General features: G+C 31.4%; 1 long non-coding RNA gene across 1 annotated transcript; it reads left to right on the forward strand.

Moving 5' to 3' along the window:
• The first annotated feature begins 13,794 nt into the window (after nt 1-13,794).
• LOC125493285 (uncharacterized) lies at nt 13,795-14,879 on the forward strand. The gene is made up of 2 exons (XR_007269798.2): nt 13,795-13,976; nt 14,684-14,879. It is a non-coding gene; the product is annotated as an uncharacterized LOC125493285 (long non-coding RNA).
• Nucleotides 14,880-20,028: the final 5,149 nt, after the last annotated feature.

Raw genomic sequence — 20,028 nt, forward strand, 5'->3', positions numbered from 1 at the left:
ATATATATATTCCTATATATATATATATATATATATGTATATATATATATATATGTATATATATATATATGTATATATATATATATGTATATATATATATATGTATGTATATATATATATATATATGAATGAGATCTCGTGAAAACCATCTTTAGGCTGAAAACTGAAAACAATGAATCTCTGCCGTCGATCTTTCATCGTGCGAACATAAATCAATTAATTTAAACTGACTATCATGTGCGGTTCATTTGAAACCCATTTTTTTCTACCAAAAATTTTCTCTCTCCTCTCTCATTCCTCTCTCCTTTGGAACGTCATTTGAAACCCATTTTTTTCTACCAAAAACTCTCTCTCCTCTCTCCTCTCTCCTTTCTCCTTCCTTTCTCTTCTGGAACGTCACTTTTTCTCCCCTCTAAGTTGAATCTTCTTCTTGTTTGCAACATTTTTCATCCTCAATTTATAATTCCTGTAAGCTTTTAATTATTTTTTGGTTTTACGTTTAGTTTATTTTTGCTTACAATATTTTTTCTTTGAGTTTTAGTTTTTATAATCTCTAGATATGGTGGTTCGAAATTTTTTTGTGAACTTTTTGTTAGATCTAGAAAAGAATTTCGTATATTCATATGAATTTTTGCAAGATATACTAAATTTTTGTTATATATTGTTTGAAAAAGCAATTTTTCTGTTTTTTTGGAAGTTAATTTTCGTATATATTGTTTAGAAGTTGGAAGTTAATGTTCTTGAAGAATTTGTTGAAATTCTTTTTCTACTTCATCTGGAAGTTCATTTTCTTGAAGAATTTGCTGAAATTCTTGTTCTAGTTCTTCTGGAAGTAAAATCAATTGAGATTTTATTCTGAAATTGATCGAGTTTTCTTGAGGTTTCATCTGAAATCTATTGTTTATTGAATCTGTATTTCTTGAGTCTAAATTTCAAAATGACTACATCTACTATTACTCTTGCGGTTGATCCTACTGCTGTTCTTGTTAGTGTAAAATCGAGGTTTTCAAGTTAACCGCGCCAATCACGAGGTTTTTTAAGGGGCGACGTGATATACTGGCGAGGACGCGAGTTATCCTCCTCCTCTGGGTTTTGTTTGCTCGTTCATGATCGGATCTGGAGAACTTCGCGACGGTGTTGTTTGTTTTGGACGGTGGTGCTCATGTGTTTTGGGTTAATTAACCAAAAGTTACCCTAAAAATGGTAAAAGTTACCCTAAAAATGGTAAAATTTACTCTTATAATAAATAAAGTTATCCTTGAAATATATAGAACTACTCTTAATATAATAAAGTTACCCCAAAATTGGTAAAAGTTACCCTAAAAGTGTTAAAAGTTACCCTAAAGGAGTTAAAAGTTACCCTTGTTTTCAGTTTTCAGATTAAGAGTTGTTTTCAGCGGATCCCACCCCTATATATATATATATATATACATATATAATATATATATATATACATATATATATATTATAATATACATATATATATATATACATATATATACATATATATAATTATATATATATTGTATATATATATATATATACATATATATATATATATATGTAATATACATATACATATACATATACATATACATATACATATACATATACATATACATACCAAAGTTTCCAGTTCAACAATGGAAAAACCAAAATAAAAAAAAAACGAAAAAAAATTACTTCAGAACCGAAAATGAAAATGAACGAACATAAAAAAACTAAATCTACCTAAATAACGTAAATTACATAAACTGAACGAAAATTACAAAAAAAACGAACTAGATCTAACTAAAAATATAAATTACAGGAAATGAACGAAAATTACTAGACGAGAATGAACGAAGACGACAATGACCGAAAATGAACGAAAAAATTCAAAGACGATAATGAACGAAAATAAAAATGACCGAAACCAGACATTGTCGAGCCGCCTTTGATTCGTCTTCGATTCGTGAAGACAACAATGAGGATTCATCTTCGATTGGAGCCCAAATATAAAAAAAAATTTGGAGATTGGAGTAGATCTGGTCTTCGTCGCTTCAAATGAATGATGCAGCAACGAATACGGGCGATTAGGTGAGGCGGAGATAGAAGAAAGATGGAAGATTGAGAGAGAGGGGCGTGAAATGGAGGGAGAGAGAGAGGCGTGTGAAATGGAGGGTGTTAGGGTTAATGAGAGAGAAGCGTGAAATGGAGGGGGAGAGAGAGCGAGGCGTGTGAAATGCAGGGTGTTAGGGTTAGATGAGGTAGCTAGGCAGGTTTTAAGTGGAGAGGTGAGAGAGATGAGGGAGTCCGGCCCGATTGAGAGAAGATAGTTGACGACAAAGCTGGGCCGCGTGTTTCTAAGGCCTAATTTATTTCCTAGATTATAAGAAAATCTGATGCGGTCCTAGAAACCGCATTAGATTACAAGAAAACTCCATCAGTTTTTTAATCTGATGTGGTCCACAAGAGGAGCGCGTCAAATTTTCCTCCCAACTTTCCTTCCCATTTTTTAATTGATTTTCTGATGCGGTTTTGTAAAACCGCATTTGTTAGTAAGTGACAGATAAGATTTTTCCTACTAGTGTTAATGTTAGAACATTTATTTTGGTCTTTAATTAAAAAAAAATAAACATATGAAGTGATAAAAGCATTAAACACATATGCATGCATGCAATATAATAGAAAAATGTTATATAAATAAGAGATTAGAATATACAAGAATCATGAATTATTTTAGATGTACATGATGAAAAACTTGTTAGTAACTTTAAGAAATTAAATTGGAATTGAAATATTATGGACCATCGGGAGTTATACCTTGTCTCCTAGATCTAATCGTACGGATGTCGGAGGAATCAATCTTTTAGCCTTCAAAAGTGAGTTCTTAAATGAAGATTCAATGGAGGAAGAAGAATTAATATTATTCTTGGTTAAATTTTTTTGAATAGTTTGAATGCGTTTGAGAGAATTTTTTTGAGGTTTGATGTTTAATTGTAAGTATTTAGATATGTTGAAGTATATATGACAAGTCCGTTAGAAAGTACGGGTCAAAACGGGATATTTTTAATGATTAGAATTCGGAAAATAGAAGTTGATGCAGATAAAAAAGAACTTTGCGCTCTGCACAGTCTCGGTGCACTTAGCACATCCATGTCACGCGTCGCGTGCCGAGCGCATTGTCCTTGCGTGCAGCACATTTCTGCTTTTTTTTTTCCGAAGTTTACTTTTTATCTTGAATAACCATTTTGACTTATCTTTTATTAAAAGTTATCAAGAATAACGTATTTAAATCATAAAATATATTTTATGTAAATAATTCGTTAATATATTTTATTTTAAAATTAATTAATTATTAAGAATAATTAATTGGACCTGGAAATTTTATATTATTTTAAACAAAATTAAAAACATATTTTGATTCAAAAAGGATTTTGGGTACCGATTTTGATGGCTCCTCTTCAGTCCGAACCAAGTAGTACAATGATATACTTCATTCATCATTGAATACTAAATTAGGGGGACAAAATTATCTATCAACAATATGTTTGGCCAATGGAAATAAAAGAGCAAAAGTACAAACCTAATGGTCACGATTTTAATAACCAAGGCAATAATTAAATCCATACAAGTTGTGGTCCAATAACTAGTATTTTATTAGTGGAAAAAATCATGTACACCTATACAAATAACACATTATATGATAATTATAGATGAATGTAATCCTCATAGGTAAAACAAGACCAATATCATAGAGATATTAATCAGGAAAGTGAGAAATAACCAAATTTTTTATCATTACATTAAAATCATTTAATTTATCAATCCACTTGAGTTACATTTTTTCTTCGTCATGCTCTTACATCTTCTACTCCCAAGATATATCTCAACCTATATTAAGACGCGTCTCACTAAACAATTGATTGGTATGTCTATATAATGAAAGGCATCAACATTTCAAATATATTCAATTGCAATACTTGTTATACTCATCTATTGTGACTTTCTCTAATATACAATTTAGAAGTGTGCAACGCTCTATATTTATAGAGAGTGTAATGCAAAATAAGAAGCAAAATCCCCAAAGACAAAAAACATCAAAGATAAAAAGGAAGAATCCAATTTTCTTTTCTTTCACATGTAAACTTTTCATTCTAATCCAAAATGTTTATTGTTATTGAAAACCAAATATAATCACATTCAAGAGACTTGAGCACTTCAAAGTAAACCAAAACCCATAAAGTAAAAACATAAAAGAAAAAGCTAGTCGAAAATAAATACGTTCAACTTTATGAATATGATCTAAATCTAAAACCAAACCTGTCTTCAAATCCAATTAACTCATAAGCTTTTTTTCCTAGTAACAAAGATTCCCAATTCATATGTATTACATATTATGTACTATCCTAAAACTTAAATGCTAGATATCTCACAAATATTTAGGAGTTTGCCCATCAATATTATCTTTATTTTGGCAAAACAACAATAGTAAAAGGGAAAAGGATAAAATAAGCAAGATGAAGAAGATTAGGATTTATTCTCTTTGACTTACTCCCTCCGTTTCCTAAAGATCTTCCCTCTTTCCGTTTAAGGGTGTTTCCAAAAGATCTTCCCTCTTTTGCTTTATTCCTTATTTGGCAAAACAAATTTCCCTATTTACCCTCTCATGTCACTATCATATGGTCCACCATTACATTATTTATTCAATTTTACTCCCTTTCTCTCTCCTACTTTAACCCCTTTTTATTTGTTTATTTATCTTAACCCCTTTCTCTCTCCTACTTTACTCACACCATGCCCCACACAACTTGATTTTCCTTGGTATCTGTAGGAACAGTAAGTGGCAAGATCTTTAGGAAACGGAGGGAGTATTTTCTAAAAAATTTTGAAGCTAATAAAAAATCATAATAATAAGGAAAAAATCAAGAAAAAAAAGAAAAATTTCAGATTAAATTGAGAGAAGTTACAAAAAGTTCATAAAAATTAAGATAAGGTTACGAAAAATAATTTGGAACACTAGTAGAGAAAGGACGATTTGCGTCGGACGTGGTACCCCTATTTGCGTCGAACATAGGTCCGACGACATAGGTCTCGACGCAAATGACCAATAAATGATTTGCATCAAACATGGAAACGACGCAAATCTTTTAGCTATATGCATCAGACAGAGGACAAGGTGCAACGCAAATGACTCTCAAGTACACAAACCAGGAGAGAGTCATTTGTGTCGCACCTTGTGCTATGTGCGACACAAATAACTCTCCCAAGGGCACTAATGATCATTAGACAGTAGCGGAAATACTGTCTATCGGAGTATTACTTTCTAACCATAATAAAAGGTTGTCTAATTATCATAACTAAAGGTTAATTCTCCAAATATCATCCAAAGTGAGGTTATAAACCTCTTTACAACCCAAGTTATCAAAATGACGCAATTCCGAAAGTCATAAAGTAGAGCATGATAACAAAATATCATAATTCCTATCTCTCACTCTAGCGCGTTAACCACCCGAATCATTAGCTTTCTTCACCTGCAAAATATATATATCGGGGTTCACAGTCAGTGGGGAGCAACTAGTAGTCCTCCCAGGTTAAACAAGATCAAATTAGCTAATTACGGGAATCAACACCGATTATAGTAACCACAAATCATCACAAACATCGATAACATCACCAATAATCATAGTTCTTCGTTAAAAATAATAATATACTCAAAATAACCATTTAAATCAAAATAAACTCGGTTTTCAAATCCAAATACCTCTCCCAAATAATCATTCAAACACAACATCACAACAATCAACATCGAGGGGAGAACTGAACGCAAGTGGATAGATGTACACCCAGCTCAGCATACAACCACCCACGGTTCCTAGATGATAGAAGTATTAGGACGCACACCCAGCTCAGAATACGATATCCTATGTCTAAGAAAGAGCCATAACTCATAGTGCTAGTTTCAACGCACCCAGCTTTGTGTGTCGTACCCAACTCAGTACAACCTAACACTGGACGACGACTAATATCAAAGCGGACTTACGTACCCAGCTCAACACTTAAAGTAACTATATGTACCCAGCTCAGCACAAAAGTGACAGTTCATACCAAGGGACCCAGCTCATCCCCATAGGATTTCTCTTCCTCGACAAAACAAACCAATGTACCCAGCTCAGTACAAAGGTAATGACTCAATAAAATATCATTTCAAAAATATCTCTATGTACCCAGCGTAGTATAATAGTAAACGTGATCTCACAACATCTCTTTGCACCCAGCTCAGTGCAAAGCTAAAATTATCTCAATACAATACTTTGTACCCAACACATAAAAAGTAAAAATCATCTCAACAACACTTTGTATCCATCACAGTACAAGGTAAAAAAATAATTCAACATTAAGATCATAACATAATTAAAGTAGTAGTAAACATGAGATTGTTAACAACATCATTTTTAGATCGAACAATTTCAAATCATTTTATTTAGTATAAAAATGAAGTTTTATAATCATCACAAAAACTTGTCAGATCGACATAAAAGTTGATGGAATCATCCAATTCAACTTAATATCAACTCAAATAATATTTTAATCCAAAAATACGAACACTTGTGAAATTGACATACAAGTTGATGGAATCACCCAATTCAACTTAATATCAACATAAACAATATTTTAAACCAAAAATACACAACTTGTCAAATTGACATAAAAGATGATGGGATTACCCAATCCAACTTAATATCAACTTATAAATTCTTAAATTACACGTATTATTAATAAAATTTGAAAAACCGAGTTTGATTAAATTCTTTTTAGTAAAACAAACTTAATAAATTAAGTAAAAATAATAATAAACAAATCAAAATTTAGTTAAAAGTTGTTGTAGTTATTCTGAAAATACATAACTAGTTTCGGTAATTAGGTTTTAATTAAACAATAATTTTGAATTCAAATCACAATAATAAATTAATAATAATCTAAAATTAATATTAGGGATATTATTCACGAAATACCTTAATATTAATAGAATTTTAACAAGTTCATTTTGTTTCAAAAAGATAAATTTTAAATTAATAGATTTTTGAATTAAACAATTTACTAATCAAAAAAGATAATAATTTAGCAAATTCATACAATAATTCAAGTAGGTTAATCACGACCATTAAAATGAGGATTTAAATATAAAATGAAATATCTTAAATAATTTTCATGAATATAAAAATAAATTTTGAAATTTAAACGTATCCTAAAACACTAAAATACTACTGCCTAAAGATCTTCCCTCTTTCCGTTTAAGTGCGTTTTCAAAAGATCTTCCATTTTTTACTTTATTCTTCATTTGGATTTTTTTTTCTCCTTTTTACCCTCTCATGTTCCTATCATATGGTCCATCATTACATTATTAATTCAATTTTACTCCCTTTCTCTCTCCTACTTTAACCCTTTTTTATTTGTTTATTTATCTTAACCCCTTTGTCTCTCCTACTTTACCCACCCCATACCCCACACAATGGATCTTCCTTGTTATATGTAGGAACAGTAACAAGGAAGATCTTTAGAAAACGGAGTTAGTATCTGATATAATTGCACAATTAACAAAATAAGTTTCCAAAATTTAAATTAAATCACACTAACAAGTTAATAACATGTACTCCCTCCGTTTCCTAAAGATCTTCCCTCTTTCCGTTTAAGTGCGTAGGCAAAATATCTTCCCTCTTTTACTTTTTTCCTTATTTGGAATTCTTTCTTCCCTTTTTACCCTCTCATGTCCCTATCATATGGTCCACCATTACATTATTGATTCAATTTTACTCCCTTTCTCTCTCCTACTTTAACCCCTTTTTATTTGTTTATTTTTCTTAACCTCTTTCTTTCTCCTACTTTACCCACCCCACACCCCACACAAATTGATTCTCATTGGTATTTGTAGTAACAGTAACAAGGAAGATCTTTAGGAAATGGAGGGAGTATGAGTTCATAAAAATATTAAATATATTATTTTATCAAGATTTATACATATAAAATCAGTAAATATATATTATACACGCACTTAAATACACATATGTAAATTGAAAGTCATAATTAACAATTAAATTCACATAAATCCGAAAATTTATATATAATTCACGTAAATTCACATAATCCATCTCAAATATTATTATAACTATTTATACTATAATATATATTAATTAACTATAATTAACTTATTAATCGAAATTAAACTAGGATTAAAGCTAGTTACCTAAATTATAGTGGAAAATAGAATGGAGATAATAAGAGAACACGAGCTAAGATCCTTCCTCTTCCACGAGGTCTAAATCAAAAGTATCACCTTCTAAAAATATTCAAGGATGAAATAGGTTTTAGAATTTGAAGTAGAAATTAATAGAAGAAATTAGGAATATAATTAAAAATAACTTGAAAATGCTATAAATAATTTTCTAAAGCTCAAAGATTACTCAAAATTTTTGTGGAGTACGGAAATGACATAGAAAGTAAGGGATAAGCTTACTCTTCATTTTCAGGATGAAAAAATCTTGGGTTAAAAGTTATCTGCTCTAAAACTTTAGGTAAATAAGAAAAAAAAAAGTCAAGAAGTCAAGGTAGTTGGAGCATGGAGTAATTGGGTTGGCAAGGGGGTGAAAATGCTTGGAAGCTTCCTCTAACATCAGAATTTAATTCCCATAAAAATCTAAAGACTTTTGGACCAAGTTTACTATTTTTAAAAATTAAAACCTTAAAGTTAGTCAAATAGTCTAATAAGCTTATAAATGCCTTAGAAAATTCGAAAATAAGTTAACACTACGACAAACTGATTTTAATAAATTTGAAATGAGTTTTAAAATTAATGAACTAATTAATTGAAATTATTTTTACCTATTTCCTAATTTTTCTCCAAAACCGATTTTAAATTCAAATAAAAAATGAATATTGAAAATAAATTTTTACAAAAATTATTTAAAAATTAGGAAAATAAATACATGTTATTGAAATAAAAATATAATTTTTATGAATTTCAAATCAAGATAAAAATTTTATTGATTAAAACAGTGAGCGCTAACGAAGCTAATTAAACACTACGAAATAAACGCGAAAAATTCGGAGTAAATTTTTGGGGTGTTACAATCACTCTCCCTTAAGAAAGTTTCGTCCTCGAAACTTAGAAACAAGGCTAAGAACATGAGGTAAACAACTCGGGGTATTTTTGCTTCATCGATTCTTCAGTCTCCCAAGTGGCCTCTTCGAACTTTTGATTTCTCCAAAGCACTTTTACCAACGGGACCACTTTTTTTTTTCCTATACTCGGTTCTGACGGTCAAGAATAAGGATAGGTCGCTCTTCATAAGTCACGTTCCGATCAACAATGATTGACTCAACGAGGATCACATGGGAAGGATCACTACGATACTTTCGCAATTGCGACACATGGAATACGTCATGAGCCCTTAGTGGGTTGTTAAATAATTACCACCAAATAAATATTTAGCACACAAGTAAACACATAGCACATAAGTCATATAAATTTGAGAGGACATATATCCCAATGCCATAGTAGCTTTCTTCCTACCCAAGTAACCCACTCTAAAGCACTCGTCTTGAAGCCTAAGCTAAGCAAAAACAATGTTTTAAAACTACAAATTTCACGGGAAACTTGTAGCAACTCTAGAGAGAGTTTTTGGAACGTTTTGCTCAGATACCAACTGTAACATCTCCAATATTTTAAAAGATAATTTCTAAAATATGCTTAATTTAATGATCATTAGACAGTAGCGGAAATACTGTCTATCGGAGTATTACTTTCTAACCATAATAAAAGGTTGTCTAATTATCATAACTAAAGGTTAATTCTCCAATATCATCCAAAGTGAGGTTATAAACCTCTTTACAACCCAAGTTATCAAAATGACGCAATTCCGAAAATCATAAAGTAGAGCATGATAACAAAATATCATAATTCCTATCTCTCACTCTAGCCCGTTAACCACCCGAATCATTAGCTTTCTTCACCTGCAAAATATATATTGAGGTCCACAGTCAGTGGGGAGCAACTAGTAGTCCTCCTAGGTTAAACAAGATCAAATAAGCTAATTACGGGAATCAACATCGATTATAGTAACCACAAAGCATCACAAACATCCATAACATCACCAATGATCATAGTTCTTCGTTAAAAATAATAATATACTCAAAATAACCATTTAAATCAAAATAAGCTCAATTTCCAAATCCAAATACCTCTCCCAAATAATCATTCAAACACAACATCACAACAATCAACATCGAGGGGAGAACTGAACGCAAGTGGATAGATGTACACCCAGCTCAGCATACAACCACCCACGGTTCCTAGATGATAGAAGTATTAGGACGCACACCCAGCTCAGAATACGATATCCTATGTCTAAGAAAGAGCCATAACTCATAGTGCTAGTTTCAACGCACCCAGCTTTGTGTGTCGTACCCAACTCAGTACAACCTAACACTGGACGACGACTAATATCAAAGCGGACTTACGTACCCAGCTCAACACTTAAAGTAACTATATGTACCCAGCTCAGCACAAAATGACAGTTCATACCAAGGGACCCAGCTCATCCCCATAGGATTTCTCTTCCTCGACAAAACAAACCAATGTACCCAGCTCAGTACAAAGGTAATGACTCAATAAAATATCATTTCAAAAATATCTCTATGTACCCAGCGTAGTATAATAGTAAACGTGATCTCACAACATCTCTTTGCACCCAGCTCAGTGCAAAGCTAAAATTATCTCAATACAATACTTTGTACCCAACACATAAAAAGTAAAAATCATCTCAACAACACTTTGTATCCATCACAGTACAAGGTAAAAAAATAATTCAACATTAAGATCATAACATAATTAAAGTAGTAGTAAACATGAGATTGTTAACAGCATCATTTTTAGATCGAACAATTTCAAATCATTTTATTTAGTATAAAAATGAAGTTTTATAATCATCACAAAAACTTGTCAGATCGACATAAAAGTTGATGGAATCACCCAATTCAACTTAATATCAACTCAAATAATATTTTAATCCAAAAATACATACACTTGTCAAATTGACATACAAGTTGATGGAATCACCCAATTCAACTTAATATCAACATAAACAATATTTTAAACCAAAAATACACAACTTGTCAAATTGACATAAAAGTTGATGGAATCACCCAATCCAACTTAATATCAACTTATAAATTCTTAAATTACACGTATTAATAATTAAATCTGAAAAATCGAGTTTGATTAAATTCTTTTTAGTAAAACAAACTTAATAAATTAAGTAACAATAATAATAAACAAATCAAAATTTAGTTAAAAGTTGATGTAATTATTCTGAAAATACATAACTAGTTTCGGTAATTAGGTTTTCATTAAATAATAATTTCGAATTTAAATCACAAAAATAAATTAATAATAATCCAAAATTAACATTAGGGATATTAGTTACGAAATACCTTAATATTAATAGAATTTTAACAAGTTCATTTTGTTTCAAAAAGATAAATTTTAAATTAATAGATTTTTGAATTAAACAATTTACTAATCATAAATAATAATAATTAAACAAATTCATACAATAATTCAAGTAGGTTAATCACGACCATAAAAATAAGGATTTAAATATAAAATAAAATATCTTAAATAATTTTCATGAGTATAAAAATAAATTTTGAAATTTAAACGTATTCTAAAACACTAAAATACTACTGATATAATTGCACAATTAACAAAATAATTTTTTAAAATTTAAATTAAATCACACCAACAAGTTAATAACATGCATGAGTTCATATAAATATTAAATATATCATTTTATCAAGATATGTACATATAAAATCAGTAAATATATATTATACACGCACTTAAATACACATAGGTAAATCGAAAATCATAATTAACAATTAAATTCACATAAATCCGAAAAATTTATATATAATTCACGTAAATTCACATAATCCATCTCAAATATTATTATAACTATTTATACTATAATATATATTAATTAACTTATTAATCGAAATTAAACTAGGATTAAACCTAGTTACCTAAATTATAGTGGAAAATAGAATGCAGATAATAAGAGAACACGAGCTAAGATCCTTCCTCTTCCACAAGCTCTCAATCAAAAGTATCACCTTCTAAAAATATTCAAGGAAGAAATAGGTGTTAGAATTTGAAGTAGAAAATAATAGTAGAAATTAGGAATTTAATCAAAAACAACTTGAAAATGCTATAAATAATTTTCTAAAGCTCAAAAATTACTCAAAATTTTTATGGAGTAGGAAAATGACATATATAGTAAGGGAGAAGCTTACTCTTCAGTTAAGGATGAAAAAATCTTGGGTAAAAAGTTATTTGCTCCAAAACTTTAGGTAAATAAGAAAAAAAAAGTCAAGAAGTCAAGGTAGTTGGAGGATGGAGTAACTGGGTTGGCAAGGGAGTGAAAATTCTTGGAAGCTTCCTCTAATATCAGAATTTACTTCCCATAAAAATCTCAATACTTTTGGACCAACTTTAATATTTTTAAAGATTAGAAACCTTAAAGTTAGTCAAATAGTCAAATAAGCTTATAAATGCCTTAGAAAATCCGAAAATAGGTTAACACTATAACAGACTGATTTTAGTAACTTTGAAATGAGCTTTAAAATTTATAAATTAATTAAAATTATTTTTACCGATTTCCTAATTTTTCTCCAAAACCGATTTTAAATTCAAATAAAATATGAATATTGAAATAAATTTCACAAAATTATTTAAAAATTAGGAAAATAAATCCAACATGTTAATGAAATAAAATTATAATTTTTATGAATTTTCAAATCAAGATAAAAATTTTATTGATTAAAACAGTGAAACACTAACGGAGGTAATTAAACACTACGAAATAAACGCGAAAAATTCGGAGTAAATTTTTGGGGTGTTACAACTAGCAGCTTGGTCATTTGCGTCGCATATGGCACAAGGTGCGACGCAAATGGATCTCCCAAGGGCACCAATAGCGCCATCTGCATCGCACCTTGTTCTATGTGCGACGCAAACATGAAACATCTGCGTCGCAGATGTGTGTTTTTCTTTTTTTTTTTTTCCATCTTGTTTTGTTAGTTTTTTTTCCATATATCTAAACTTTATGATTTAAAACTAAACGAACATTTATACTAATAATTGTGAGCGAAAAATTCGACAAAGTCTCCTTTGTAATTTGGACAACCCTATAAATCGTTGGGAAAATTTATATATATAAACAAAACCTGATTCAATACATCTCAAACAAGCAACCAATGTTGTAATCAACCAATGTTGCAATCAACCAATGTTGCAATCAACCAATTCAACCAAATTCACCGAATGTTCAACCTACTAAAACACTAACAAGTTAGTTTCCGCGCTTTTAGCGTCTGAATTTTAACGTCCGCCTAAAAAACAAAGGGTAAAATCGAATTTACCGTCCGCTGGCTGTCCTACGGTAAATACCGTCCATTTTTACTAATTTACCGTCTGCCTATGTTAACAGATACTAATTACCGTCTGCTCCTTAAGTTTACCGTCTAATATACAGACGGTAAAAGCATTAAAATTTAAAAAATATATATTAAACATTTACCGTCCGCTTTTTTATTTTTACCGTCCGCTAAAACGGACGGTAAAAGGTCATCAAATCTGTTCAAACAAACAAGTGTATATTTATTTCCCTTGTCACTCTCTCTGTTCCTCAAACGCGCTTCAGGCCTCTTTTTCCCTCACTCTTCTCGCCTCACCCTTCGCCTCTCTCTCTCTCTCTCTCTCTCTCTCTCTCTCTCTCTCTAATTCTCTAAATTCTAAAATGCCGCTTCAGGCCTTCTCTCTCTCTCTCTCTCTCATTCTCTAAATTCTAAGTTTCAACTCTCTCTCTCTCTTCAATCTTCTGACCCCAAACTCTCTGAAACGCTTCTCAAACTCATCCTTTAAACCCAAACGCTAGGTGATTTTCGTTTTTCTAGTTATTTTCATTTTTCTTGGTTTTAATTTTCGGCTTTATGGGTTTTGATTTTCATCTTTGTGGGTTTTGGTTTTCATTTTCGTGGGTAAAATTTAGGTTTTTAGATCTATAAGTTCTTTCATTTCGTTTGTTTTTGGGTATTCCGATTTTGACCGGGTAGGGTTGGGGTTTTTTTTGGTTGCGGCGGCTAGGGTTTCGCGATTTTGGGGTGTCGGCGGTTAGGGTAAAGGGACTGGGGTTGTGCTGGGCTGGGCTTTTGGTGGGTATTTGGTGGGGTTTTTTTGAGGGGTTCGTTGAGGGTTACGGGTTTGGCTTTCGAGGTATGGTTTTCAGGGTTATAGGATGGTGGTTATGGGGATATGGGTTATTTGCTCGGGGTATGGGTTCGGGGATCTGGGTTATGGGTTTCGGGGGTAGCTGGTTAGGGTTGCGGCCTTGCGGGGTTTGGGTTGGTCGGGTGGAATGTGCTAGTATGATTTTTTTTATTATTATTTTTGATTTATGATTTTTGTATGATTTATGATTTTTGTATGATTTACACAAGTATATGATTTTTTTTTGTGATTTATTATATTTTTTATTTCTGAATGCTTTTTTATTTTTGAATGTTTTTGTATATGATTTTTATTTTTATTTTTGATTTATGTACAGTATAAGATTTATGACACTGTTTCTTTTTTTTTTACCAGATTGGAAAGATGGAAGAAGCAAAGATTGAAGAGAGATTTTTCAGTTACTTTATTGATTAAATTAATTCTGTAATTTATCACAAATTTTGATGTTTATTTCTATTTATATTGTAATTTTTGTAATTGATTTAAAACTGTATTAATAATTGTTGTTATTACTCTTATTGTGATTAATAATAATTACTTTTTCCTTTAAAATCTGTTGGATTAAGACAAATAACACTATTGTTGGTTATTTATTAAATAAATTAGTTACTTAATATTATTGAAAGATTGAAAAAAATCAATTACTAATATTAACAAAAAATAAAAAAATCAAACAAAATAAATGTTGTCTGAACAAAGTATCTGACATTAGCAGACTTTTAAGGTCATAAAAAACAAAATAGAAGTACATGAATATTGGAATTAGCAGGGATGGAATTACCATCTGATACTTGGACATTAGCGTCCGAGTCTTAAGACGGATGCTAATTAGCGTCCGAGTGACATTCTTGTTGTGAAAGCAGATGATTAGAAGCATGTATCTCATCACGAAATAGTCGCATTTATCCCCTCCCGTTTGTTGAGCACACTACACCAAATGTAAGATATATATTAGAATCGAAAAAAAATACTAAATAGAATTATAAAATGTATATCAAATACAAAACCATAAGAGCTTTACCCGCATAGTTATCCAAGACAATTTAGTTCCTTTTTTGGATCCTTCAAGGCGGGTGAATTTTGTATATGCACTAACTACAAAAAATTTGTAACAATAAAAGAATTACTACAAGCGTTTATAAATTATTTAAAACATCATAAAATACATGTAATTTTATTAACATGTATATATAACAATTATTAACTTACATATTCAGCGGTATCTTGATAGCTAAGGATCTATCTCTCCGAAGCGAATCAGATATATATACCATTTTTTTGGATACACAAATGAAGAACAATCCAATGTTCCCTAAGGCATAAAACAAAATGTGATGTTCATTTATATAACTTAAAGTTTATAAAGATAAAATAAAGTAAAGATTAGTTTAACTAACATACTTTTCAATGTACGGACATATGATGTAACGCATTTGTCGATTCGCTTTCATTGAATTTGCCACGTAGTTGATCACGACATCTGGTTGATTGCGTATCATGGTCTCCAAAATCATACTTGGACACATGAAACCAATATTTGCATCTCCATGCTCCTCAATCTCATTTGCCAAGTACCTACACTCCAAATACTTATAGTTAGGAGAAACAATAATAAAAATAAATATCAATTTTAATTAGTTTAGAGTTTGAGAAATCTCACATCATAAATACTTGCAAAATGGATACATTAATCCATTCTCTTGTGAGAAATTGAAAAACATCTTGTTGCGAGAGAATGATCATCTGGTCACTATCATAGTCGAAGACGGTACCCTTACTAACTTCCATAGTAAAAGGCTCATCTGCGGGTTTTTTGCACAATATTCGATGCATATCCTTGACAATATCAAGCATATCCTCCACTGACAACTCAAAAAAAGGATCTATGTGTCTATGGGCGGACTCATCGGTGCAAGGATCATTATCAACTCTTTTTTTTATTCTTGTTCATCACACCTTCTTTAGGTATATGTTCCTAATTCAATTCAACTTCTTTTTAATTCATATTATATATAAAATAAAGATTACTTGGTATATATAAATGAATATTTCCTAGTATATACATTTAGAATTCTTATTATATAAATCAAAATACTAAGCATAAGTTACTGATTATCTGAGACTAAAAATACCAACTCTTTCGGCTATTCTATGCATGAACCCTCAGCTTGACTGAGTTTCATGATGAATAGAGTAGGTAGTGGAACTGGAGCATCTGCATACTTCGCAAAAAAATCATCAACACACACTTTCACGGCGGTAGGATGTGATGATGAATCCTTTTGTGGATGAACATTACCCTCAGCTACAATGATCGGTCCCGAGATATCGGCTAACGCCAAACGACATGAAACATGACACTTATCATCCAATGAGAGCACAATGTCATTAATTAAGTGTTTTTATAAGCATAATATCATAATCTTAGAAGATATATAAAACAAATATATACCTGCAAGTTCACAAATGGACCATTGCCCCCCGAATGACAACTACTAGGAGCGGTTGGAGTGTGAGGATCTTCCCTTATTTGATTTGGTACTTGAATATCTAATTGCGCCGAAAAAGCCATGAACCTTTCTTGAACTAATGCAGCTATCTTCGAGTTCATCTCTTCATTGTCTGTTCTCTAACTCTTTCGCTCACTCTAGCCTCTAACGCCTGCATCTCCTCATCATCCATTCCCCTACCTGTAATATCCCGAAATTTTAAACTCGTTTAATTAAGTAAATATGAAAGATAAAATATTGATTAGTAATAATTAGCTAAATAAGCTTATCTATGAATATTTATTATCAAAATAGACTTACTAATTCTAAGAAATATTGTAAATGAGGAGTAGGATTACTAATAACAACTAAGTTAGTAACTTATATTACAACAAAAAGGAAATCAACAAAAGAAAAAAAAAAGGAGGAAACCCCTCCCACACCCACGGTTAATCGACCACCACCTCACCCTACTTCCCTCTTTGTTCCCTACACTAACCACCCCTATGGTGAACCACCATTTATCACCACCATTTTTGTCTCCAGAAATCTGTCTATAAATACACAGAGGAACTAGCAGGTTTTGAATCACAAACTCAAACCACAAAAAAAAATCACAAAATTCTTCTCCTTTCACTCCTCCTCTTCTCGTCACCACCACTATGCGCACCACCTTCTGCGCGCCACCACCCTCTGACCGACCAAATCACGTCAGTCTCTCGTTGGCGACCAGCGCCGCACCTGCAGTCCGTCGCTGCTCTTTCTCTTTCTCCTCTTTACTTCGCTCACTCCTCTGCTTCGTTCGATGTTGCTGCTCCTGCCTTCCACCGTTGCTGGAGTTCCAAAGATCAACGCCGAAGCTGGTCTGTTTCCGACGCAGACCTCCCGTGTTGTCGCCTGCACCGCTCGCCGGAGCCTACCAAGGCTTCTGCTCTATTTGGTTTCGTCCCTGCTCCAAGTGACCAGAGGTATACCACCTCTCCTCATTTTTCCATCTAAAACTGATTTTAAGTATTATAATACAAGCCCACTTATTACCCTATTGTTAATTAATCTAAGTTGGGTCTAAAAACTAATTTACATTAGTCAAACCAACTTAATTCAATTGTTGCATGTATACTATTTGGGCTCAAATATGATTTTTATAATGTTAGTTGAGCTACTTGATAATTAATGGGCTAATGGAGTTAAACTAAAGTTGTTTTAGTACTTTGTTAAGCCATGTTAGTTTAGTTTATTAAGTTAAACATAATTTCGGGCTTATAATCTGATTTACTTAGTTAAGTCACCTAAGTTAATTTTGTTGCATCTACTTATTGGGCTTAAGTGATTGTTTTGCTGGATTTAATTAAATCACTTGGTTTAGATTAAACCTTTAACTAGTTGGGTTGATAATTATGTTGAAGATTAGTTGAAAATGTTATGTTAAATTAATTAACTCTTAGTTCATATAATCTGAATTTTATAATTGAATACTAGGAACACTTTAGTTTGTAAAAATGACTTTATATTTAGTTAATAAGTATTATACTATATTAGTGGTCATTAGATTAATGATAATAATAATTCAAGTTTAGTGATAACCACACATAAGCTTATTTAGGAAATAATGAGTTGCTGGATAATAATGGTATAAACTATAAGATAAAACTAAGATTGATTATGCTTAAGTATAACTTGAAGGTCTTAAATTATTTAATTGGTAATCTCACGACCTAATGAAGGAATGTTTAAGAAAACCGCAACGTCTAATTAAAAAGTAATAAATTTCATTATTCAATTCTTTATTAGATTAAAAGAAGGAATATTACAGGCCTCCCCCGGCTCTCAAGAAAACATGACTATGATACTAGGTAACGTCTACTGCTTACACCCACGTACAATCCCTTTCTAATGATGTTTTATGGTATTTTACACTATGTTGTTGATGTATGGATTGTGGGATATGAAAGGTTTTATGAATATGATGATTTTCGATGAAATGAAATGACTTTGATGTTTATGAAAATATGAGTATGATAATATTATGATTTTAATTATGTTTTATGTTTACGATTACAATGATGTAATGTAATTATGATATGTGAAAAGAAATAAAACATGATAAAGTAAAGTGAAAGATGATTCCTGAATTGGCAAGTATGTGGGCACTGAAAGTGTCACCTATGTTCTGGCCGCCTTTCTGATAAAATGTGGGCACCGAAAGTGTCACTTATGTTGTGGCCGTCTTTCTGTATGTTTTTAGGGAGACGTCCCTTTATGTGATACTCACCAAGTTACCAAGATTATAAAGTAAGATGAAAAGATAATGAAGAAGATTATGATATATTTATGAAATGATCAGATATGTTTATGAAATGGTTTTACTATTTCTCTCCTCCCTGTTTGCTAACAAAATGAATTGAAATGTTTTACGATGTTAGAATTGTAACACCCCGATAATTCTCTCTTTCTAGAAAATACTTTTATAATAACCTTAGAGAATTACCCAGGCATTATCGCCCGTGTGATAACGTTTCGGCTTACTCAGAATTTTGCAGCGGAAAACAACTTATTAAAAACAACTTTATTAAAACTTATGAAATCAATAACAATTGTTTGAAACTAAACACACCAACTTAAAACGAACTAATGTTTGAAAACGTAAGCTCCTAGGAAAACAACTTAAATGAATCTAATAATACAAGAGTCTCTCCATTCCAGATTCCCAATGATATGCATCTTCGAACCTGTAATGTCAATGCGTCTCAACTCTGCTCCCCCGAAGGATCACCACAGGATCAATAGGCAAAGCCATGATCACAAACACAGACAAGCACGTAATCAGCAAAGCTGAGTACTACATATCAGACATACATAATCCTAAACATGATACTACAAAATAACATGCAGGAATAAACAATAATAATCTGCAGACAACTCTTACTGAACTAGACTCTAAACTTTATTTATTTCTTTAAATGGAATAGTTATTGGACGAGTTGTCTCAACCTGAAAATAGGAAATATGGGAGCTACCACATATTCCAAAATGACCTGCGATATCGAGGAACCTTTAAACTAATGAGGAATGGTGATCAATCCAATCCTAGAAAAGCCATGGGCTACCACCATGTACTCCAACCCTTAGTGTCCAACTCTAGACGTGCACCAGTCTAAAGTCTATAACCTATTCTCGTTTCACTTTACGTTGAATATATTTTAATACTTG

Source organism: Beta vulgaris, chromosome 9 (assembly GCF_026745355.1).
Source record: "Beta vulgaris subsp. vulgaris cultivar EL10 chromosome 9, EL10.2, whole genome shotgun sequence".
Taxonomy (NCBI): domain Eukaryota; kingdom Viridiplantae; phylum Streptophyta; class Magnoliopsida; order Caryophyllales; family Amaranthaceae; genus Beta; species Beta vulgaris.